The 24,518-nt window shown below is 43.2% G+C and overlaps 1 protein-coding gene across 1 annotated transcript in view; it reads right to left on the minus strand.

The window, feature by feature from the left end:
* Window positions 1-24,518, minus strand: part of LOC145391400 (protein N-terminal asparagine amidohydrolase-like) — a 311,923-nt gene that overhangs the window by 286,861 nt on the left and 544 nt on the right. The gene's annotated exons all lie outside the window — the stretch shown is intronic.

Here is a 24,518-nt window from a genome sequence, read left to right on the forward strand (position 1 = left end):
TGTCTTATTCTGCCTCTCAGGTGTAGAGAAAATAACTGACAAAAGGACGACAATTTCCGCCAAGTGAACGTGGACGAACTAGTCACCAAAAATTTATAACTGGTATCTGTCAAACATATCATTATTATTTCTGACGGCAGACGGTTTTATCTACGTAATCGGGACAATGTGATCGCCAGTGATAATAAGTGTTATCTTTTAAATACAGCAGCCAAAATCTCCCATGACCACGCTGATGGTAGGAGAAAGGAGATGGAAGGAGAAACGAGAATATTGAGAAGGAGGAAAGCAGATGAGGGGACAGGAGAGAAGAGGCGGGAAGATGAACCGACAAAAAGCAAGAGAAGGACGAGAGGAGACAAGGGGATAGCAGAGAAGAGAAAGGGATAGGAGAGGAGAGGAAGAAGGGGACAGCAGAGAAGCGAAAAGGATAGGAGAAGAGAGGAAGGGATAGGAGAGGAGAGAAAGGGATAGGAGTGGAGAGAAAAGAAGAGATAAGAGGATTCACGAGAAGGAGATGAGAGGAGAGGGGAGGAGAATTGAGGTCAAGGAGAAGAGACGAGGAGAGGAGAGATGGGGTGAAGGAGTAGGAAGAAGAAGAATGGGGAAGATAGTTGGGGTCAAGGAGAAGAGAGAAGAGAAGATGGGAGAAGGAAGGCGAGGAAAGAGGGGAGGAGGAGGAGATGAAAAACAAGGAAAGGAGAAGAGCGAAGGGAGGAAGGCTTTTGGTGAGGGTGGGATATATGTTTTATTCATGCATCCACCAGACAATATTATTCAACTCAAAGAATCGATATACCTTATTCACTGTCAATATCAACTGTTTTACGTCAAATACCGCAATCTTATTTTTCATGACACGCCAGTCAGTACGAGAGGAGAGGAGAGTAAAAGAAAAGGAGAGGAGAGGACGGACAGAACGTGACAGGAGAGGAGAGGAGAGAATGAAGAGGATAGGAGACGAGACGAGAGAAGATGAGATCGGAGAGGAAAAGAGAGGAGAAGGGAAGAGAGGAAAGCAGAAGAGAAGGGAAGAGAAGAAAGAAGATGAGAAAAAAGGAGTGGCGTGTGATTAAGCTATCGGCTTCTTTGCTTAATTTTTTCATCTATTCGCTGAACGGTTTTATTCAGCTTAGGGAATCGATATATCCTATTCACAAACACTATTAACTGTTATCTGCCAAATACGCACTCTTATCTCTCACGACCAAACCAGACAGGAGAGACAGGGAGAGTATAAGGGAAGGGGAAGGAGAGGGAGGTGGAAAAGAAGAGGTGAGGTGAGGGGAGGGGAGGGGAGGGGAGGGGAAGGGAGGGGAGTGGAGTTGAGAGGAGTGTGGTGGGTCAGGGATGTGCGTTATCAGCTACCAGTCCCCCTCACTAAACATTCATTACCTACATAATTGCTGGTGAGGACCGCATCCACGCTTGTTAACTGACGGCTGAGTGGCGTTGGGAGGTGAAGGAAGGGGTGGAAGGAATGGGAGAGGGAAGGGGGAGGGGAAGGAATGGGCGAGGGAAGGGGGAAGGAATGGGCGAGGGAAGGGGGAAGGAATGGGAGAGGGAAGGGGAAAGGAATAGGAGAGGGAAAGGTTGGAGGGCTACAAGAGAGACTAAAGAAGGGGGATGAGGCGGAGAAAGAAAGGTAAAAGTGAGGTGGGGGAAAGGAGCTTTAGTGGAAGAAATAAAGAGAAGAGGGGTAGGAGTGGGAGAGGGAAGTGAGATGGGGAAAGGAAGTGGGGGAATTAAGGAAGCAAACGCAGTAGGGGGGAGAGTGAGGTGGGGGAAGGGGGATGAGGAGTGGAAAGGGAGGAATAGACAGGTAGAAGTAAGAGAAGGGAAACGGGTTTGGGTAGGAGTGGGAGAAGAGAGGGTAGGAAGGGAAAATGAGGAATAGAGGAAGTTAACATGACCTTGCTCGAGCGGGGAGTGTGCTTGAGTAAGGGGGTGACATCAAGGAAGATTGCATGTAAGCTATTGTGGGAGGAGAGGAAGAGTGGGATGGTTAACAGGAGGTACAATAGCAGAATGACATTTGGATGTATGAGGATATTAGAACAGGAATATGCTCTAGTACTACGAAAGAAAAGTTCAGTAACCAAATATTAACCCTCTCATTACGGGGAAAACTCTGGTTCTAGTATTTTTTGCCATTTGAAGCCAGACGATATTATTCAGGTGAGAGTGAGCCTTACCAGCTTTTGTGTTAATGCAAGTACTAATAATCTGTTCATCGTCGTGTATTCTCTCTAATCCCAGTGAACACCTATTTCTTTTAATCAATAGGGAGTGAGTCACAGGAGCCTGCCTGTGTAAAGAGGGGAAGACAGACGCTCCTGCAGTGACGTGAAATAGTAAAGTAAAAAACGCTAGCGGGTACAGAAATGTGGAAGAGGGAGTGGGAGATGATGAAAGATTATTGGAAAGGTTACGGGGCTGAGGACGGGTTTGTGGGCGTAAAGCGAGAAAGAAATGTGAGAAGACGGCAAAGTTAAGTGAACGGTGAAAATAAAGTACGGAAAGGGAAGAAATAAAGTAAGAAAAGAAAAAAATAAATAAAGAAAAGGGAAAAATATAGTAAGGAAAGGAAAATAAAGTAAGAAAAGGAAATTGTTTTTTCAACTCGATGAGATGAATTTTATATTTCATTCTTGCTGGTGTTAGATTGTTTATTTAGGGAAGAATTCTTGCAGGGAAGGAGTTATTGAAGGTTATATCCAAACCTAGTTCAAAAAATTTATCCTATGCTTAATAAAACTGTTGAGCGATTCCAGGAAAAAAAACAACAACTAGAAATTATATCCTAAAGCTGAAGGGGTGACGGAAGACGTTTAAAATCATCATCATCACATCATCATCATCATCATTATCATCACAATAATCATTATGCCAAATCCCCCTCCGAACTATGTAACAGGGTGATGCAGGATACAGAAAGCAGGGAAGAGAAAATACGAAAGTAAAAAAAAAAACTATCAAAACAGAATGTCTTGCGAAATGAGCCAAACAGTCACACACATCATAAAAGCCTTCGAAATCCTGGTCCCATGCATGAAAATGAGGATGAAAAAAACATGAAAACAGCTTTGGAAAGACTGCAAAGCGTGAGAATCGTAAAAATTGGCAGGGAGTAAAGGAAGTAAGAAAAGAATAACTGAAAAAGAGGAGGGAATGGAAAGGTGAGACGAAATATAAAAGACAGGCACGAGTAAAAATGTTGGATCAAAAAAAGAGGGTAAAAAAAACGTCAACAGGGTGGTACATAAAACGGAAAAATCCAGGTAAGTGAATGGTATACAAGAGGGCAAGACACTGGGGATGAAAGCGAACCAGTAAACTGAGCTGCGAAGGGGCTCTTCCACGTGTAAAAGATTGTCTGTCATTAGCAAGACATCACTTCTGCAGGTTCCTTCATGTGTGTATTGTAGCGGCCGGCCTAAACGCGCTTGATAAGGATTGCCAGCTCTACAATACACATTCAAGTCGTGCTTTACGGATCCTGAAGGACATCTGATCTGTAGAACCAAGGACCACAATCCCAGCCAATACTTTACGCACGAGTGTGGGTGTAGAATTTTGTAGTGTACGGTGAGATGTGTGTATGCATATTCATGATGGAGTGGCTGTTATTATGAGCGAGAGAGTCTGTACATGGCAACAAGGGAACTTCCACAGGCTAAAACCATGTGAGAACGCTTGAAAGGGGCATATTGCTACATGCACCATCTTCAATGTCCTCCCCCGGGGCAATTTTGTAATGCAGGAAAGACAATGGATATAAACAGCAGAAGCTTCTCATGACCTCTCTTGTGCTCCCTTAAAAAAGAGAGAGAGAGAGAGAGAGAGAGAGAGAGAGAGAGAGAGAGAGAGAGAGAGAGAGAGACTCTTCCTATAGCACGTGTTCATCCTACGGTACCATTAACAAAGCCGATGCTGTGATCAATATAATTTGGCTTAAAGTTGCTGTGTCCTCATTCTCGAACTATAAGAAATTAACCCTAGAATACGGTGTTAGTCACGAAGATATGCTATGGAAAGGATACAGAGTGTTGATATTGCCTGACTCCTCTCCTGAGCTACTGAAACAAGCCTCAAATGGACGATATCTTCTCTAAGTTAAAGTGGACACATCTAGTTAGGACGCGGACTGATCGTAAGCTGGCTAGTGAATCTCAGAGCAGGGCAGGTGGGGTGGGGTTGGACGACACAAAGGATTGGTGATAACAGTGGTGTGGTCGCAGGAGGAGGAGGAGGAGGAGTAGGAGGAAGAGGAGGAGGGATATATTGTACTGGAACTGGTAGGGAAATGCACGTAGGGAAATCAAGGGCGTCTTCTATGCCGTGTTCTTGAGCCCACGGTACTCAAAATTATAGATAAAACACTGACGAATAAAACATGAGAAAGAAAAAAGGGTGCATTCCCAACTGGCCTGAGCTGTAGTACCCAATGGATCCTCAAAAGAAAAAAAAAACGAGAAAAAAAAGTAAATTCCCAACTGATTCCAGCCCTTCAAAGTAAATTAATCTACGGTGTGTATGTATGTATCTATATATCTATCTCTTCATCTACAGTATCTATCTATCCATAACGTTAATTAGAAAGCAGAAGGAAAGGACGAAAGAAAGCAAAGAGACAAATTTCAAACCAGTCCCAGGTGTACTCATGTCTCCCCTACGCCGTCATGTTCTTGAAGGGGAGAAAGTGGCAGTGTGTGTGTGGGTCTTTGTCTCCGCCACCCGACCTTACCGCATTTGGCACCTCGAGGACGCACCTTCAGGTCTGGTTTCTGAGGACCGTATTCTCGTTGGCATTTGGATATCTCGTAGCACCTCTTCCTAAGCGATTTATCCTGAGTAATACACCCCAGTATTCTCGTTTATACTAAGGAGGACGTACTAGGGAGCCACCTTCCCCGGTGAAAATTTTGACGTCACTTGTTTTCTCGTTGGCACTGGAAGACTTCGTGGCACGTCATCTTTAGCGACTTAATTTGCATACTACACGTTAACATTTTCTTGGATGTTATTAATATTAATATATAATATTAATAAGGTGTAATATGCAAAATAAATCGCTACAGAAGAGATGTTACGAAGCCTCCAATGCCACGAAGAATTAAAGGTGTTTGGGGCGTATTCTAAATGGCAGAGGAAGCTTCGTAGTAATTCTTCCTTAGCTATTCATTCTGCATATTATACTTTAGCAATTGGCCGTATGTTATTGATTTGGTTTTAATATCAACATAGTTTGCACGCATAACTTGTAGGAGGATATTCGGGTACAATATGAAGAATAAATCATTAACGAACAGGTGGTACGAAATCTCCCAAACCACTTAGAATACGATCCTTTGTCTCCATCCTCAAACCTTACCTCACCTGGCCCATTGAGAACGCCCTTCAGGTCTAGTTCTGACTGAGGTACACAGGTCTGGCCTCCTTCACTGGTAATTTGCAAACGTCCCTCAATACCACCTTGCGTCTTGCTCCCACGAATACAAATGTACCTTAGAGATTAAGTCTGAATATCTGGTTACCTTCCAGAGTTTCGCAACCTCTTGAAGTACCGGTTTCCAGCGGCGTACGTACTGTATGTCCTTTAGTTTTAAATACGGTGACGTCTCTTCTTTTATTTGGCTAAAATCAAATAATTTTATTCATTTGTTTTAAAAAACTGCAGTAAAGAAAATAGAAATATCTCCATATATTCCTTCAGTGCAATAATACCATTAATATTTCAGCTTAGATACCGAAAAACAATCTCATTTGCAGTGGCTTACAGAAGACATCTGAAGTAGTATGGAGGGGGCTAAACTGAATGCCTGGGTACCTCCCACACTGTGTTGTAGCTCACGAAATAAATGTAAGGTGGGATCCATTATCAATGATCGCATCTTAGTAATCTCTATTATTTCTAACAAAAATGCTACTTTAAAGTTAGTCTTTCCATGCCAGCACACCCTGATTACAGCTCATAAGACAGATTATAATGCCGGCCAGCTTCCCAATAAAACTTGACGGCTTCCTTTGGCATACGTTTCCCGTAGCCAGTCATCATCTGCACTCACCCTCCTTCCCTCCTCCACTAACTGTCACTTAACCTTGTTCCCAACAGCATAGTTTACTCTGGGTTAAACACGAGCTCAGATATTTGGTTAAAATCCTAGGGATACTTCAATCCCATGAAATCCCTTGTTGCTGTGTGATGCACGTAACATTAACCTGTGACTGTTTAATCGTTTTGTTGCGTAGAAAGATTAGGCCTGCCCCCCAAAAAATGGGATCCTTTTCTCATTAGCAAAAATAAAGTTCTTAACCATCATAGTCAGAATATTTAAGATAACTTATAACAGCTTAGCATAGTAACGAACCTTCCAGTGGAGTAAAACTGTATAAGTAACCTCTCGTTTAACGCTTTTTTTTTTTTTTTTTTTTTAATGAAGACAAGATACAAGGGAAGATTCTAAATTTAACTCTCCTTATCACTCCTGTATATAATAAATCCTACTTACGACCGGGAACTGACTGCCACTTTGTGAGTCTCATCTGTTCCCACGGCCTAAAGTTTGCTTGAACTCGCAGCCTGGGTTCATTGCTAAACTGACTCTCTTCCTTGAGTTTTTGCCTTAATGGATACGCCTCGCTGCCCTAAACAATTCCTACTCATTGGCCGTTTTAACCCCACTTCATTTCCCGAGAGTACTGCTGCACTTTAGCTCTGGTTGCAATTACCTTAACTCTATTTCAGACTTTATACACGCAATTTTCTCGGAAAGTATATGTGTATGTACGTATGTATGTATGTATGTATGTATGTATGTAGCTTAATATGTCTTTCTGTCTGTAGTTTCTTTTGTCTGTCTATCTCTATGTAAGTATTGTAACTCACAGCTTGCACACGCCTGACCTTGGAGGACAACTCTGTTAGGCTATACATATTGCAAGTCGTGTTGTACGGGTCCTGAACGGGGGAGGGGGATGATGCCCAAGACAAGGTAACAACTTTTTCTGTAAGTGGAGAAATGGCCAACCCCCGACTCAGTGCTTCGTGCTTGAGTGTAGAGGTGGATAGCTCTCTGAGTGCAGGGTGAAAAGTGCATGTGGAAATGACTGTGTTTTTACATCATCGAGGGAACTTCGACAAGGTGCAAGCATTCTAAAATCAAATGGAATGACATACTATTACTATGTTCTCTGTGTAAACTGTTACAATGAAAGGCTGCCTGTCCTTCTTTATTTTTACTTTATTTTCAACTTCCCACGACAGACCAACCTTTCAAACCTTAATCTGACAATAAGCCTACACCGACAAATAAATTAATAATATTGTCTTACCTTTCAGTTCCACGACATTCGTTTCAGCCCGGCAACTTTCCCATGACAATACTATATAACTGACGATGCCATGATAGTTCACTGGATCATTACTGATTTCACCCGTGTGCGTCCTTCAGATTACCAGCTGCTTGATGCCGACCCTGAGGTGACTCAAAACTTGTTTCAGTATTTCACGCTTCTTTTTTGCTAGTCTATAATCATCTATTCACACTGGCTGTCAGTTTCAAGTGTCACGTCTCTCAGAATAGCGAATGTGTTTTGATATTAAATTTCACTCCTGAGCCAGAGTTAATTTAAGCCAGCAGTGCGCACTCACACACAGCCTCGGGAAAACAATAGTCCCTTATATACCTGAAGAGCCACGATGACATTAGCACCTACACTCGCCGACACAATCACCCATGGAGCCAGGGGACGTATGCATACTTTCTTCAGCTTAAGTTATATATAGAATCGCTTGTTTACAATTTTACCCCCACGTACACAACTACCAAATCCATCAAAGTAAAGTTAGAGCAAAAAATAACGTGAAAAACATAGTGAATCAAAGTGGTTCATGATATTCACTGATAGGGAATTTGATTAACGTAGAAACTGGCAGGTATCCTTCATGAACACAGCCCTAGAGCGAAGAACCACGTCAACCCCCATTCCCTCCACACCTTCATAGTCACACAGCCACAGAGTCACGGTAGTACTAACAGAGCACAGAGCCACACATCCAGAGTCACAAGAGTAATAGGTGGCACAGATCTTTTATGACTACCGAGCCAAAGCCCAGAGTTATGTCAAACACCGGACAGAATCACACAGCCTCAGGGCCACGAAGGTAATAAGCGACAGAAGGGGCCAGCACCAGGACAGGGCCAGGCCACGACACACACACAGCGGCGCCGCGACAGAAAAACACCAGCCAGCCAATCTTGACTGGGAAGCAGTTTTGTGGCCTGGTAATTGGCCCAGTGTTGTTGTGACGGTCCGGGTGTGAGGGTGAAGGGAGGTGTAGGGGAGAAATGGAAGGTGAGATGAGGTGTAGGGGAGTGAAGGGAGATGAGGACACTTGTAGGGGAGTGAAGGGAGATGAGGACACTTGTGGGGAAGTGATGTGGGGTGGAGGGGAGAAATGGGAGATGATAGGAGATGAGGGTTTCAGGTGAGTGACTGATGGTGAATGGAACGTGTAAGGTAATGATGGGAGGTGAGACGAGACGAGGAGAGGTGCAGATGAATGATGGGAGGTGTAAAGCGGTGATGAGAAGTGAGGGGAGATAAACAGTGGTGCAGGGGAGTGATGGGAGGTAAGGGGAGACAAGGTGAGGTGCAGGGGAGTGATGGGAGGTGAGGGGAGACAAGGAGAGGTGCAGAGGAGCCATGGGAGGTGTAAGGGTGTAAGGCAGTGATGGGAGACAAGGAGGGAAGTGATGGGAACTGAAAGGGTTTCTTACGGTTGTGATGCGAGAAGGGATGTGTAGAACAGCGAGAGAAGTGAAGGGGACGGGAAGGGAGGAGAGGGCCATTTAACAGTGAGGATAGGGGTAGCTACTCGCCTCTTCAGCTCGTGTACGTCTTTTGTTTCTCCAGGCTGTTGTCAGACTTTTAATTCAACTTAGGGGGCTCCTGAATAATAAAGGGATTAGTCTAATATACCGTACTACAATTCTGTGTGTGTGTGTGTGTGTGTGTGTGTGTGTGTGTGTGTGTGTGTGTGTGTGTGTGTGTGTGTGTGTGTGTGTGTGTGTGTGTGTGTGTGTGTGTGTGTGTGTGTGTGTGTGTGTGTGTGTGTGTGTGTGTGTGTGTGTGTGTGTGTGTGTGTGTGTGTGTGTGTATTTACGGATCACACTGAATACGACACGTCTGGTGCTGAAAGGGTATGATGATGATGATGATGATGAGAAGGAGGAGGAGGAGGACGACGACGACGACGACGACGAAAAGAGGACCAGGTGATGAATGCCTAAAACGATGATGTGAGGAGTGAACGCTGGTGAGGAGGAGTTTGGGGTGATATGGAAGAGGAACAAGGAAGTATTTGTTAATGGAACAGTGTGAAATAGAGGAACAAGGTGATGAAGGCGATGGGTGTGATGATGATAAGGGTACGTGAGGAATGATGACTGGGTGATGAGTGCCTAGCGTGATGAGAAGTAGTGATAGTTAATGAAGATTGTTTCAGTAGTTGGTGGTGATGAAGATGGTAATAACGGTAGAAGTGATGAAGTGATGTAGTGATGAGCGTTTAAAATGATGACATGATGGGCTGTTGGAAAGGAAGGGTTAGCTACGTGTAATAGTGATCATGAGAGAGAGAGAGAGAGAGAGAGAGAGAGAGAGAGAGAGAGAGAGAGAGAGAGAGAGAGAGAGAGAGAGAGAGATGCAAAAGAATGAAAACGGAAAGAAGTAAGACAGGAGAATATGCCACTGTGAAAGAGGAAAAGCTAGGGAGATATGACGCAGCATCTGGCAGGGTACAAAGGAGATGAGGACGAGGGTCGTGAGGATAATAACGACTAATACAAGAATAAAGCAAAAGACCGCAGCGAACGAGGCTGAGAAAATGAAGGATAACAAAAGAAAATTACTGATTGTCTGTCTGTCATACACTTGGATGAGAAAAAAAAAAAAATGGACGGAATGAAGCGAATGGAAGATGATGGTAATGGCTGTGAGGATGACACATGAATCAGGCTGCGAAAATGAGGAATGGTAATAGATAATAATGACAGAATGCCTGACTTTCTACCATTTGCTTGACGCGGCATCCTGTGGGGGATGGCCAAAAGACGGATTGAAGCGGGGTGAGCAATGATGATGAAGCAAGGATGTGATAAGATGATGGGTTTGGCTTTTGGAACGTCGAGGTGAGTGAGAAAATATGCGATGAATGTTTTGATTAGAGGAAGAGCGATATATGGTGAGAGTACGAAGAAACAAAATCTATCTGATGCGAGACGAAGCTAAATGGGCGAGAATGGGAAGAGAGATGATGAGAAAATAGGATGGCTAATAGGACGCGTTTGGGAAGATTAAAAAAGAAGGAAATGAAGGATGAGGAACAGGTGATGTGAGATAAAGTATGGAAGGCAAGAAGTATGAAGGAGACGAATGAAATTAAGAATGACGATCACAGGATGCAAGGCAGAGTGAAAAAGTCAAGAATGAAGAAAACGTTCAGGGGAAAAAAGGGAAAGACGAACAGGCATTGACAGACGAAGTAAAATCATCAGTAATGAGGGAAAATGTGACGGATAGAAAACGTGATGTGATGCTAAAAAAAAAAAAAAAAAAAAAAAAAAAAAACGAGATCGAGGACATAGACAACAAAGAAAAGGAAAAAAATAACAGTCTGGTGATGCCAAGGGATGCGAGAGGAGAAAAAATGAGGATAGATGATAAAAAGAAAAGATGGCGACAGGAGTTAAAAATGAGAAGAGTGGAAATGATGCGAGATGAAGAGAACAAAGAGCCGAAATAAGTGGAGCAAGAGGAATTGCAGGGAGAAGGCATAAGAACAAGAGATGAAATGAGGTGAAGAAAGAAGAAATTAGCCCTCTCATGGACGGGACAGCTCTAATAATCTAATCCACCTAACACAGACGATTTTGTTCAGCTGAGAACGAGCACGGGAGCCTGAGTGTTCTAATAATTCTGTCACCGTTAATTCTTTCACGTGCGGGACAACTCTAGTATTCTGTTCCAGCTGACACCAGGCGATTTCTTTCAGCTATGAGTGATTTACAAGAGCCTGGGAGTGTTAACCCTTGGACAGTGAGACACTATTTCTAAGTTATGATTAAGTAATATGTTTTATAAAGGAGTGTAGTATCAAACAGGGTAACAGATACAGTAAGTACAGGATTTAGTAGTCATTAGCTTAGTTCTGAAAAAGGGGTAAGAAGAGAGGAAGGGAGATAAAAAGAGGGAAAGAGGGGTGAGGAGGGAGAGCGAGGGAATGCAACGTGCAGAAATAAGAGGAATTATGAAGCTTAATGAGAAGACCAGGAATGAGGAAAGAAAGTGAAAGGCGAAGAACTGTGATTTATCGGGAGGTGAGGAAACTGACAGGAATTATGTGAAATACCGTACCAGCCCTGACGAGGGGGAAGGGACGAGGAGGGCGAGGGGAAAGGGGGGACAGGGTAGACGGGAGGTGCCATAGAGAAAAGCCAGGCACCGTAAAAAAATAAATGAATAAATAAAATGATCTGCAACTCACACCTGCATTCCGACATAATACTTCAACATTATCCAAATGGTACTTCTCACTTTCCAGCCTCTTGTTTCCCTTCCTATTAAACCCTTGATTTAAAAAAGGAAAAAAAGTGACGAGGCTGGTAATGATTTTTAAATGAGGTTTGGAGACAAAAAAAAAAAAAAGGTAATTGAGGTTTAGGAATATGGATAAAGTGGTGGCTACGTGGAGAGAGAGAGAGAGAGAGAGAGAGAGAGAGAGAGACAGACAGACAGACAGACAGACAGACAGAATATAAGAAATACAGAAGACAGAAAGAAATAATACAAGGGATTAATAAGTGAAAAAAGGAGAGGAATTGGGTATAAACGAAGGGAGTATTTTGGGTAGATAAAAACGACAATGTAAGGTGGATAAAACAAAAACAAAAAACGAAAGAGAGGACGCAGGACAACGAAAGGGGAAAGAAATATAGAAACAAAAAAAAGTTAGGGAAAGCAAGACACAAAAAAAGAGGAGGAAGGGGAGAAAAATGATTATAGCTGCACAGGTTACTACACACACACACACACACACACACACACACACACACACACACACAAAGATGGAATGTAGGGCAAGAAAAATAAACAAAAACTGGAATCAAGACACATAGGCATTTCATTCTGGGTGACGACAAACAATTGATTCAGCTGGGAAAACCCCTTCCCATTTTTTTTTTTATTTGTGTTGTCCTTGGGGTTACAATAAAAAAAAAAAGATTTTGCTGACGTTTAAGACGCCTCACTCAAGTGCCACTTCCCCTTCCTCCCCAACCCCCTCCTCTTCCCCTGTCCATACTTACCTCCTCCTCTTACCCACCCCTCTCCCTCACTCCTTCCACTCACATTCCCACATCTCAACCCCTCCTCCTCCTACTCCCTCCTTCCCTTCCCTCCTCCCTCCCCACCACTGCCGCTCACAACAGCTCCTCGCCGACTTGATAACGAGGGAACAATGGCAGGGCTAGTAGTCACCCTGCGGCCACCTGCCCTACCCTGCCCTGCCCCACTAGCACTAGCCTACCCAGCCTAACCAATTCACAATCTCTTGCCTCTTGAACCTTGCCTACTCTGCTCTGCCTTGCCCTGCCCTATTCCTCTACTACCGCCTTGTTCTGTATGGCACTGCTTTTCTAGTACTAACTTCTCCAATCGTGACATCATGCCCTCTTGCTTGTCCTGCTTCTCCATTATTGTCTCCACAGCCAACCCTGCCATTATTTATTTTCCTGCCTCCTAAGCCAACCCTGTCCTGTCCTACCCTTCCCAGTTCCTCTGTTACTAGCTCTGCCTCTGTACATTTCCCTGCCTCTTAAGTCAACCCTATCCCGTCCTTCCCTTCTGTTTCAGCTTACCCAGTTCTGTCGGCCTCTACTCTCCTGCCTCTACAACTGATCCTACCCTATCCTGCACTGCCCTACCCTGACCCTATTTTATCAGCCTACCCAGCGATGACACTCTACACTCCCCTTTCTCTTGAACTCTGACTGTCTTACTCTGCCCTACCCCCCTAATACAAACCTTGCCTACCCACCCCTGCCACTTTACACACCCCTCTCCTGAGCCTCCTCTGCCCTGGCCGACTAACCAACACTCCCATCCTGCCAACAGCACCTTAACTTTTGGTAGGAGGGTGCCGTTCAGTCCTCCCCTTCCCTTCCTATTCTACACGCCAAGTTGAACCCCTCTGATTGGAAGACGGTTTATCGCTTTATTCTTGCCATCACCTGACGATTAAATTCAGCTCGGGGCAAGGGTCAACTCTTGCAGTGACGGGGCGTAAATTCAGTAAAACTGTTGTAAACTCAGTAAGATAGTCTGATGGCAGCAAGAGCGAGATATAAATGACGTCCAGGGTCTGAAGTAGTTAGGTTCCGCTACTGTCTTTCTCTGCCACTGAGCTACAGGAAATATCAGGCAGAAAGAGCGAGAATCTCTGGTTACCGTAGTTACCGTAGTTAAAATGAATGCAGCATAGGTACAAATAGGATGGGGCAAATAATCCAACACATTACGGTATAGGCACCTTTCTTGATACGTTCAGTTACTTTTTGCTTCGGCCTGCCTTGCTCAGCTGTGTCTTGCTCAGTCCTGCCCCAACCAGTCCAGTTTGGCACTCTTACCAGCCGAGTCGATCTCACTTTTCTCCACTCTACCCAGCTTAGTCCAGTTCTTGCAATACCTGTTCTTGTTCAACATCTACACTCTTACTTTCTCCTGCACTCGAAGCTTCACAAACGCCCACACATCATATGATATAATACTGCAATAATTATAATAATAATAATAATAATAATAATAATAATAATAATAATAATGATAATATTAATAATAGTAATCATCATCATCATCATCATCATCATCGTGACCACTATTTATATATATATATATATATATATATATATATATATATACTCTACTAAAAATATCATCACCATCATCATACCCGTAACATACCAGGTGATTTTATTCAGCTTGGGAGACTTAATAACTGGGGGAGACAGACTTCCATCACTGAATCTTTCACTATTTTGGGTCCTTCCTAAGTAAAAACAAATTATGTTAAAAGAGCAAAATAAAAGATATAATACCGAAGAGGGTTAAGGACAGGGGTGAGGTAGAACCAGAAACAAGGAAAGAGAAAGTACAAAAGCGGAAGAACTATGAACGGTATGCCGGGTGAAGTGAGCCACACAATCCTTTACACACCATTCACGTCCACGGAATCCTGGCTTTGCCTGCCAGACAAAACCATCTGGATATAATACTTGTTTATAAATACATATTTCTGTTCACAGATGCGCTTCAAGTAATCTCCCACATAGTCAATCCATCGCCTATCAAACATAAAAATATAAATATTAATCACTTCATTTACATGATGTATTTGTCTATCTTTTCTTGATACATGATGATTTTATCCTAGAATAAACTTCTTGTCGTGAGAGGGTTAATGAAGGCTTCAATATATATATATATAACTCATCCAGATCCTCTTAAACTTCATTAAATCGCCTGACGGTTGCAAGAATATAAACAAGTACGTCCTGGGAGTAAAAGAGTTAAACCAAGTGCCATGGCAACAGAATAACAATGGATGCAATATGTCTCACAGAAGAAGTAATGATGGAATTATATTCAAGCCAAGTCAACCCCAACTTCCATATCCAGTCAACACGGAGACCTGCACCTAGTCACCGTAACTCTCTCATGACTGGGACAGCTCTGGTAGGCTATTCAATTCTAGTTGCTAACAGATGATATTACAAGCTGAGTGAGTCTTATGCACACACACACACACACACACACACACACACACACACACACACACACACACACACACACACACACACACGGCTTTATGGGAGTGTCCACAAGCTGCCCTACTATCAATCACTACGTTCCCACGCCCTCACGCCTCCGCCAACCGCCCACACTTTGCACAATGGGCGGGCCAGAGGTGGAGTGACCAAGGGACAGTGTGTGGAAGACCCCCTGCTGAGTACTAACCCCTCACTCCCCCCCTCTTTCTCTCTCTCTCTGCTTAACTTCCCCATTTCCCTTTCCTGTCTGACCCTCTCTTCCCTACTTCCTTGCGCTCTTTCTTATCTTTTTGTTAGCGTTAATTTGGGTTTCCTCATTATTCTCTCTCTCTCTCTCTCTCTCTCTCTCTCTCTCTCTCTCTCTCTCTCTCTCTCTCTCTCTAATCACCACGTCATAACCAACTCTGACTTCCTCCATTTGTTATGCACGCCAAACCATAACATGTTTTGTAAACTGAGGCACATCGACACTAATGTTTTTCCACTCCAGTCATTCAGGTGTTCATTGGCTTGACCAGGTATTATCCGTCTGTTTTAAAAGTGACGAGAGAGAGAGAGAGAGAGAGAGAGAGAGAGAGAGAGAGCATTCATCTTGCAGTGCAGCTGCAGTAATATCGCTCTTATGTGAAAGGAATAGTTAGCCTATGTCGCTTCAGTCCTCATTGTCTGGAAAGTCCATGTATTCTAGCTCAGGTAACGGCAGACGATTTTATTCAGCTGATATTGAGTTGTTGGAGCCTGAGGGAATAAATACTGTAGCCACTATTAACCTTTCATGGACGGTACAACACAAATACTTTCTTTTACAGCAAACATCAGACGATTTTCATTAGGTCAGAGGGAGTCATAGGAGCTGGTGTGTGCAAATATCCCCCTGTTGACGTGCCTTACTACAAATTGGTGCATATACAACGTTCCTCTTCTAATCCACAGAACGTTTAGTCTGTCCAGCACCGTTTATTCATTTCCTTTTCCCACTGCTACACCCACTTCTATACCAGCCGTTCCCGCAGAGTATACTATAACTGGGTTTTTAGTGAAGCGCTGTCTATGGACCACCCTGTATATTCTAAAGAGTATCAAGGTGTATTATGTAAATTAAATCCCTCAGGAAGTGATGCTACGAAGTCTCTGTAGCAAAGAAAACGCGGCTTTAACCCCTTACATCCTATGACCTAATTTCTTGCTTTATTCTTGCTGGCAGCGGGCAATTTCTAGTGGTGAAAGTGTTAATGATAGCTACCTATATCCTTCCCCTCTAGCTCAAAAATGTCCTTGAAGATGAGTAAGGATGTCTTGGAGATTAATAAAATAATAATAATAATTAAGAGATATCGGGTTGAAGCCGTTTAAAAATGTTTTTTTCATTTTCTGCTCTACAGCATCAACGTGGGTTATTATCTCTTGTATTTAGCCTGTCTGATATGCCTAAGACCCTAACTACTTATCAATTCCTTACGTACGGTACCAAGTGCTATAGGGTCACACTGTATGCTATTTGAAACAGCCATTTCACACTGAATATAAAACCATATTATTTCTGGATCTCTGCTGAGAATTTTATAGATTCTGTGCCATGATTAGATCATAAGGATTGATATTTACCCACGACTCTGTGCTCAATTGTAACCTTTCTAACGTCTTTCATTATCTTGTGGGCTGTTCCATGACAAAATCATCGCAATAAAGTAATATGTAATAATTCAGATCTGTGAGAAAAAAAAAAAAAATAAGTTACCTTTTCAGTCGGGGGACTTTATTTAACCTCCAAGCGATTGTTAATCTTGTGAGAGACTTCCAGAATTTTAGAGGGTAGATGTAGCCGCCGTATCTCCTTCAGTACAAGAAGTAGTTTCTAAGCGTAAGAGAATCGTACTAGATGGCAAGAAAATCGAAAAATTATCATCGTACTAAATGGAATAGGATCTGTGGAGGGTGTAGCCTAAATGATGCCAGTGTGTGTCACGGAGGGCTATATCATTAAAACAAAGCGGAAATGTGCAAGCAGGACCTATCGTTGATAGTTATTAATGAAAACACCTGTAACTTTTCGATGCGTTCAACTTGCATCCCACATTGCAAGGTGTGGTGAGCAACGGTGCAGAAAGGTCAGACGTATTCTGTCATCATCACATGCTTCAGAAATTATCGCCACACACGGGCGGCCTCCTCGCAGTTTCGTGCTCTCAGTGCTAATTATACGGCACTGCCTCCTCTTTATTAACTGTGACTCGTTTCCTGCACTCGATTTCATCCTCGTGTCTGACGGATGAAATGACCATCAACGAGTGAGTGCTTGTCTTGTCTTTCTCTTCGCGATTTAAACTTCAACCCAACAGTGACAGGACACGTTTAGCTTTTTAGTCTTACTATTCCCATTCAACTTTAGTCAGCTTAAGAATGGCCTATGTTAGTGAAGGGATTACCAGTTTATTTCGATGATGTATTTTAGATTTCATTCTTGTTTTCTCCAGACAATTGTATGGCCTAGGAAAAACTTTTGAACAAGACGGGTTACCCCATTATTAACCTTTTCATTCCGAGAGAAGCTTTCCAATCCGAATAAAATCGTCTGGAGATATCGAGAATAATAATAATAATAATAGAAAAAGCTTCAGCAAATTCACGGGGTTATTATAGGCTGATCCCAACACGTTCGGCGCGAGGTTCTCTTTTTGAGGTAATTAAATCTGTCGGGAGGTGGCGTGACTGTAAAAGGTCATCACTATCATCACCTTTCATCACCACTACCATTATGATACCATTATTATTCCCAGTATCATCATCACCATCACTATCAATACAACTATCATTACCACATTCCCCAGCCTCTCACAAACCAAACCTCCCACTGCTCACAAACACGCACTGCCTCCCTCACCAACTCCGTTCCCCTCACTTTCTCTCACCGGTACGTTCCTGGCCACGCTTCATTACTGACTTTCGCGTCCACGTATTCCTTCTCTCACCTTCATTTCACTTTCATCCGTTGTTTTTTCTTTTCATTCAACCCTCCCCCACCCCCCTCGTTCACTTAGACATTCTCTTCCTTACTTCACTTCGTTTCCTTACCTTCACTCACTCTCACTCACTAATTTCTTTCGTTCATATAACTACTCTCTCTTGCTTCAATATCCTGTTCACATACTCATTTCCTCACCTTCTTTTCTCCCCGACTCACCGATTTTCCCGTTCACATACCATAGTTACAGTATTCTCTTCTTTGCCTTCCTCGATTCACGTTTCTGTCACGATGGAAGAATTATCAGCTACCCACATCGTTTCTGAATACTGTGAACGTAGAAGAGATTTGGCCCGACCTGGACATTTTCGGTAAAATCTCAAGAGTACGCAGATTATCAACAACTGTGTAGCCTATATCTCTTCCATCTGGACAATTCACGGCATTATGCAATCAAAACACGAACCGTATCCTTCTGCATCCTCATTTCACTTATATTTTTTCCACCCAAAGTTCGCAGCGAGTGGGCACGACGAAACTTTTCTTAATGAATTGCACCCTACCTCCCATCCTCGTCATGTCTCTCTCACTGACTACCTGTCCTATCCAAACAGGTGTATTCTCTTTGACCACTTCACTCCCACTATTCTTTCCGTATACCAAAGGCTGTATTAGCTTATTAAAAGTTGGAGGGCAAAGAGTGCACCTGATGAAGATGACCAAATCTGTCTTTTCTGCATCGTATCTGAATGCAGCCTGTAATGTGGGACGCAGGTTAAACAACTCTGATAATCATGAGCATCACAATTATGATCATCAAAAACCGGGGGTTTCCCTTCTCCTTCGCCCACTCTGTCTTAATAATGTGACCTGCCTCACTGATTCTCACACCTTATCTCCCAGGCCTAGTCCTGTTCACTTTTCAACCCTGCATCACCTTCACTCACTAGCTATCTAGCCTTCATGTTTCTTCATCCTTTTCCAATCCCTCAGTTTCATCCTTTTACCTTCATCAGTACAATACCTGGTTGCACTGTTTCTGCCTCTCACCTTCTGCATATCAACAGCCTACAATTTCTCGCTTTCCCCTACACCTCAGCCACACCTTTCATTAGCTATTCACCTCTACCTAGACACATTTCTCTTCTTCCCATCACTCTTTACATACCTTCCCATTGCCGCTCTTCACAGACTCACATGGGATTAGCAGCATCGGAAAATTCGTAGTCCGTCATCATTTCTGGTAGTACGGTACCAGACAATCGGACTACCGCTAATTTCATACAGTACTTCCATCACTCATGCGCCTATTACGTACACAGCTATCATAACATTCCCTTTCTTATCACTCCCCCACAAAACCCACCTTCCATCATCTTCGCCCTCCCTCATCCACCAGTATCCTCCTGTAAGCCAGTTCACCCACCCTCCGATTGTCACCAGTGATCTAGCCCTCACCCACACATACCCTCCTAAATCCACCCTCACCCTCCCTCCTCGACTCAGCCTCCTCCACTCACCCTTACCCACACTCATTCACTCCCTAACCCTCACCCACTCTCACCCACCCTGTAACACTCACCCACTCTCACCCACCCTGCAACCCTCACCCGCCCGCCTGTTATGAGTCTTCAAGGTCAGGAAAACACGATAAGGCCGGTGTTCTTATCAGGTACTCTTGAATCTTCGCCTCAGTGTTGGATAATGACGAGTACAGTCACCCGAATGGCATCAGGGCCGTATTCTAAGCGGCATGGGAGGCTTCGTAGAACCTCTTCCTCAGCGACTTGATATGCACGTTACACATTTGAGCCCTGTTCTTCATCAGCGAGGCAAACTATATCGAAACTAAACACAAATAAGATAATCGAATATTCTTAACCTATGTGTTTATCATCCATATTATTTTTGCTACATCAGGAGCGTACCTAGAGGCCCGAGATTAGGCCACCCAGTTCCTACAATCACGACAAGAGTGACCTACCTTGCAATCCCTTGAGTGGCATCATATGAGCAATGTAACTCCAACAACCCCTCAAATGGAAACTCACGGCCAGCATCCAGCTGCAGCACCTGAATTCACTACACCACTACACGTTCATCTGGTTACATGGTTACCGTCCATCGTAGTAATAATTTCCTGGCTTACAGGAAACCACCGGCTTGTCATTCGGTGCAGAGCCATCTGAAGGTTGCACTATAGCAAGTGAGTGGATGGCGGGTGTCCCTATCTACTACCAAGTTGTTGTTGTTGTTGAGTAACCCCGGTCTGTCTGGTCGAACAGACTCATCAGGCGCTGGCAAACACCCACCCCTGCAGGGCTGTCCTGTACAGTGAACCGATGTTCCCTTGCGGCAGACAGCTCCCCACCACAGCGAGGCGCGGGGAAGAGTGTAGGGGTTTGAATTCCGGAGTAATGAGCATAATGAACCGCTAAGAAAAAGGTGCTACGACTCCCCAATGCCAACGAGAATACGGTCCCTAAACCACACCCTAATTACGGAGTTATTTCAGTAATTGCCTGTGACGTGAGCATTCCAAGCTAATTACAGGTTATAGTATTCAATTATGCAAATTAACAGGAATTCATTAAAAAGCGGCCGTTTATTCAGATTTTTCGAACAGTTAGACAATAAAATGTGTGATCGTTAGAGAAACCTTCAAGCCACTAACGTAACCTCTTCAATTATATAACGAAGTTCATATTTTTGCTCCTGCTCCCTCCAGACATATTACCTCTATTAAGCTTAAGACGATCTTTTGTATGGATGGAATTAATGAATGTAGTATCTAACCCTCCCAGTCCGAAAAAAATCTCTCCAAAGTTGAATAAAATCGTGTTGTAGTATCAGCAATAAAATCAGTATTGAAGGGGTTCATCATTAGCTGCAACACCTTGAAGTTAGTGACAAATACTCAAACTTGGCAGCAAAACAATCATAATTTTTTTATACATAACCGTCTCATTACTTATATATCATCAAGTTAAGGTGAAAGTGAAGCCTTCGAGCCAGTCTCAAGGCAAGGTTTCACAAGACAAGGAGACTTCGAATTAGGAATCTCACACGGAAGAAGAAAAAGCCTTTGAAATAATGCCTATCGACTAAACGAGGATCTCTAAGGATGATCGCCAATTTCCAGTCTTCCTCTATTAATACGACACACAACAGTCGAATTTGAATCCAGGTCCCCAATTGAACTGCTGAGTGAAAAAGGACAAGGGGGATATCTTGGTTCGAGTCTGACCGGCCTCAAAATCGAAGCTGGGTCCTTCCAGTTACGGCTTCCCCCCTCTAGAGAATTGTGGGTACCGTATCTTCATTGCCTGATAGGTGAATAATGAAGTAAAGCAGACGTCGCCATATTGAAGAGAATAAGAGAGTAGGAGGGAGGGAGGGAAGAGTGAGTAGCGGGAAGGGAGGTGTGGGTGGTAGACAGGGAGGGGTGTGAGTAGCAGGCACGGAGGGAGGGAGGTGTGGGTGGCAGGCACGGAGGGAAGGAGGTGTGGATGGCTGGCAGGCACGGAGGGAGGGAGGTGTGGATGGCTGGCAGGCAGGGAGGGAGGTGTGAATAACAGGCAGGGAGGGAGAGAGATGTGGGTGGCAAGCAAGGAGGGGGGGGAGGTGTGGGTAGCAGGCAAGGAGGGAGGTGTGGGTGGCTGGCAGGGAGGGGGGGAGGTGTGGGTAGCAGGCAGGGAGGGAGGTGTTGTTGACAGGCAGGGAGGGAGGTTGTGGGTGGAAGACAGGGCGGGAGGTGTGGGGGTAAGGCAAGGGAGGAGGGAGGTGTGGGTAGCAGGCAGGGAAAAATAAACTAGAACACGATTTGGGAATAAACAGAGTGAGAGTTGGAGATAAACTACGAGAAGAAGTGGAATTTGGATTAAACTGCAACACAGTTTTTGAATAAGCCAGAACGTGATTTGGAAATAAACTACAACAGGACTTAAGAATAAACTACGACCATTATGGAAATATATTTGCCCGAGAAGTATCTACGAGTAAATTAGAGGAGGATTTTGGAATACAGTAGAGAAGGATTGAGGAAGTTCTTGGAGGATCTGGGAATAAAACAGACCGGGACTAGGGAATATATAGAGGTGTGATTTGGTATGATACTTCAGTAAAATTAAAAAATACACTGAAATATAATTTAGGAATAAAATAAGGAATTAGGAATAAACTGAGGAAGGATTCTCAAATAAACTGAACCAAGATGTGAGAATAAGCTAAAGACGGATCTCAAAGAAACAAACATGCTTAGAAATAAACTGAAACAGGATATGGAAGCACCAGTGGGTTAATGAGGCACCTGAGGATAAACTGAAGAAGGATTTTCAGAATAAAGTGGAGCAGGATATGGAAGGCAACAAGAACGAGATTTGGGGAAAAAATGAAGCATAATTTAGTGCAGGTGTTGAGTTAATCTTTTAATGACCGTAGCTATATTTTCTTTCAATTATTCTAGCCAACTCCAGGCGATTGTATTCTGGTGAGTGAGTCATAGGAGTCTGAGTTTTAGAAGAGGATTTTGGCGTAAACTGGAGCAAGTTTTGAAGTTAGCACTCCCAGGCTCGCTTTTAGCCAAATGAAATCGACTGGCGTTATCTGGACAAGAGTACAAGGGCTTTCCTGGCCATGAGAAAATTAACAGTCACAGTTTAAGCACTTTCAGGCTCCTATGACTCACTCACGGATTAATAAAATAGTTGGAGAATAGCTGGAACAGAATTCCAGGGTTAAAGGTACAGACGAAGACACAAGTTTGTTCGAATTCATAGACGAAAAATCGAACCATCCGAAAAACGCACTAATAGAGATAGGGTTTTTCAATGTATTTCGCCAACTGTAAATTTTCTTCAGACGGAGAGATGGGAAGATAGTTGTTTCTCTGTCAGATTAACACTCTCAGGCTTCTCTTCTCTCGCACTCTGTTGAATAAATTCCTCTGGCGTTAAATGGAAAAGCTACATTACTCGGCCTGTCAACATCATGAGACGAAATTAACACTGAGGCTCCTGTGACTCACTCAGCTGAATAAAATCGTCAGCTGGAACAGGATACTAGTGTTGTCCAAATCATGAGGGGCTTGTTTTGTTTGTTACTTTAAAAGGTTTTTGTTGGATTTCGATGGGTCTAAAATAAACTTCATTAACCCTTTCAGTATGAGACACCATTTAGAAGCTGAATAAAATCTACGAGATAGCAAGAATCAATGTGACGTGTTCTTTAAATGATGGATTACAAATAACCAAGAGACAACGCGAAAAATCGAAAACTGAATCATTTAAGTGATAACGTACATATTAAAGAAAACGGCATACACGAAATTCATCAGGGCAACATAAACGAAAAATGAGAAAAAATACAAAATCAGTTTAACCATGTCATGGTCGGGACAGTTCTATAAATTATCCCAGCTAACGCCATACGATTTTAATCTGCTGAGAGGGAGTCGTAAGGGCCTGAAAGAATTATTGGAAAGAAGACCAAACAAAGAAATAGGGTAAACAAATAAAATAAATAAATGGAGGAACTGAAGTAAATGGAAAACAGGTCAATGGTAAGTCAATCTCTCTCAAAATCGTAGGGGGCCGAGGCAAGGCTAACGTAGGCCTGGGCATTTACCCTCCTGAATCAAGATGACGTCACTTAATTTGTTCTTTCTACTTCCAGACGATTTGTTCAACTTAGGAGAGGCCTTGCTTTCTACAGAGGTTAATGAAGGCTATATCCAACCCCTCTACTTCGAAATCGCTCTCCGAAGCTCCGAAGCTGAGTAAAATCGCTTGGTGACAGCAGGAATGAATTACGTAAGTCGCCAAATGGAAGGGGTTAAGGGTAGATGACAAGCCAACGCACCTTGACAGCATAATATGGTCGATGAACCCCCCATGTCACCCTCTGGGGGACCGAACCCATGTATACGGCTAGACGGTCACTCCAGGTAACACGATTGGAGGTATACAGGAAACAAGGAACAAAAAGAAACGAGCTTAACTCTCCAATCGTCAGAACAACTCTAGTACTTAATTCTAACTAACGCCAGTCTGTTATCATTCAGCTGAGAGTTGACTGTATTCTCACTGGCACGGGAAGCCTCGTAGCACCTCCCCCTAAGAGATTTATTTTACAATCTAACCTCCTTTCATATGTTAGTAATGTCATTTGAATATCGATATAGTTTGCATCAGTAATATACAAAATAAATCACTAAGGAAGAGATGTTACGAAACCTCCTAAGCCGACAAGAATACGGCCTAGTGGGTAAAGGAGCCTGAGTGCGATAATGGAAAACACCAACTACAAAATGAGATAAATAAATATGGAAAAAAAGAGAAAAACACTAGGAAAAAAACATGGAAAATAAGCAACGAAAACGAATGATACAGGAAAGGTAAATATGGGATAAAAAGGAGGAAAAAATATAAATGAGATATAGAAAGCGGGAGCCAACAAGACATAGCCAAAATGAAAAGATAAACGAATGAAGGTGAGCGAAATGAAAAACGAAGATTAACGAGACAAATGGTAAACAGGAGAAAACACGGAGCGGGTAAAACACACACACACACACACACACACACACGAAAATGGGTAAATTGAAGGCACTGAATATCACGAAACGAGAACAATGGAAGAAGACATACGATACGAAGTTAAAAAAA

Source organism: Coenobita brevimanus, chromosome 18 (assembly GCF_032717465.1).
Source record: "Coenobita brevimanus isolate Jiangsu-jjx chromosome 18, ASM3271746v2, whole genome shotgun sequence".
Lineage (NCBI taxonomy): Eukaryota > Metazoa > Arthropoda > Malacostraca > Decapoda > Coenobitidae > Coenobita > Coenobita brevimanus.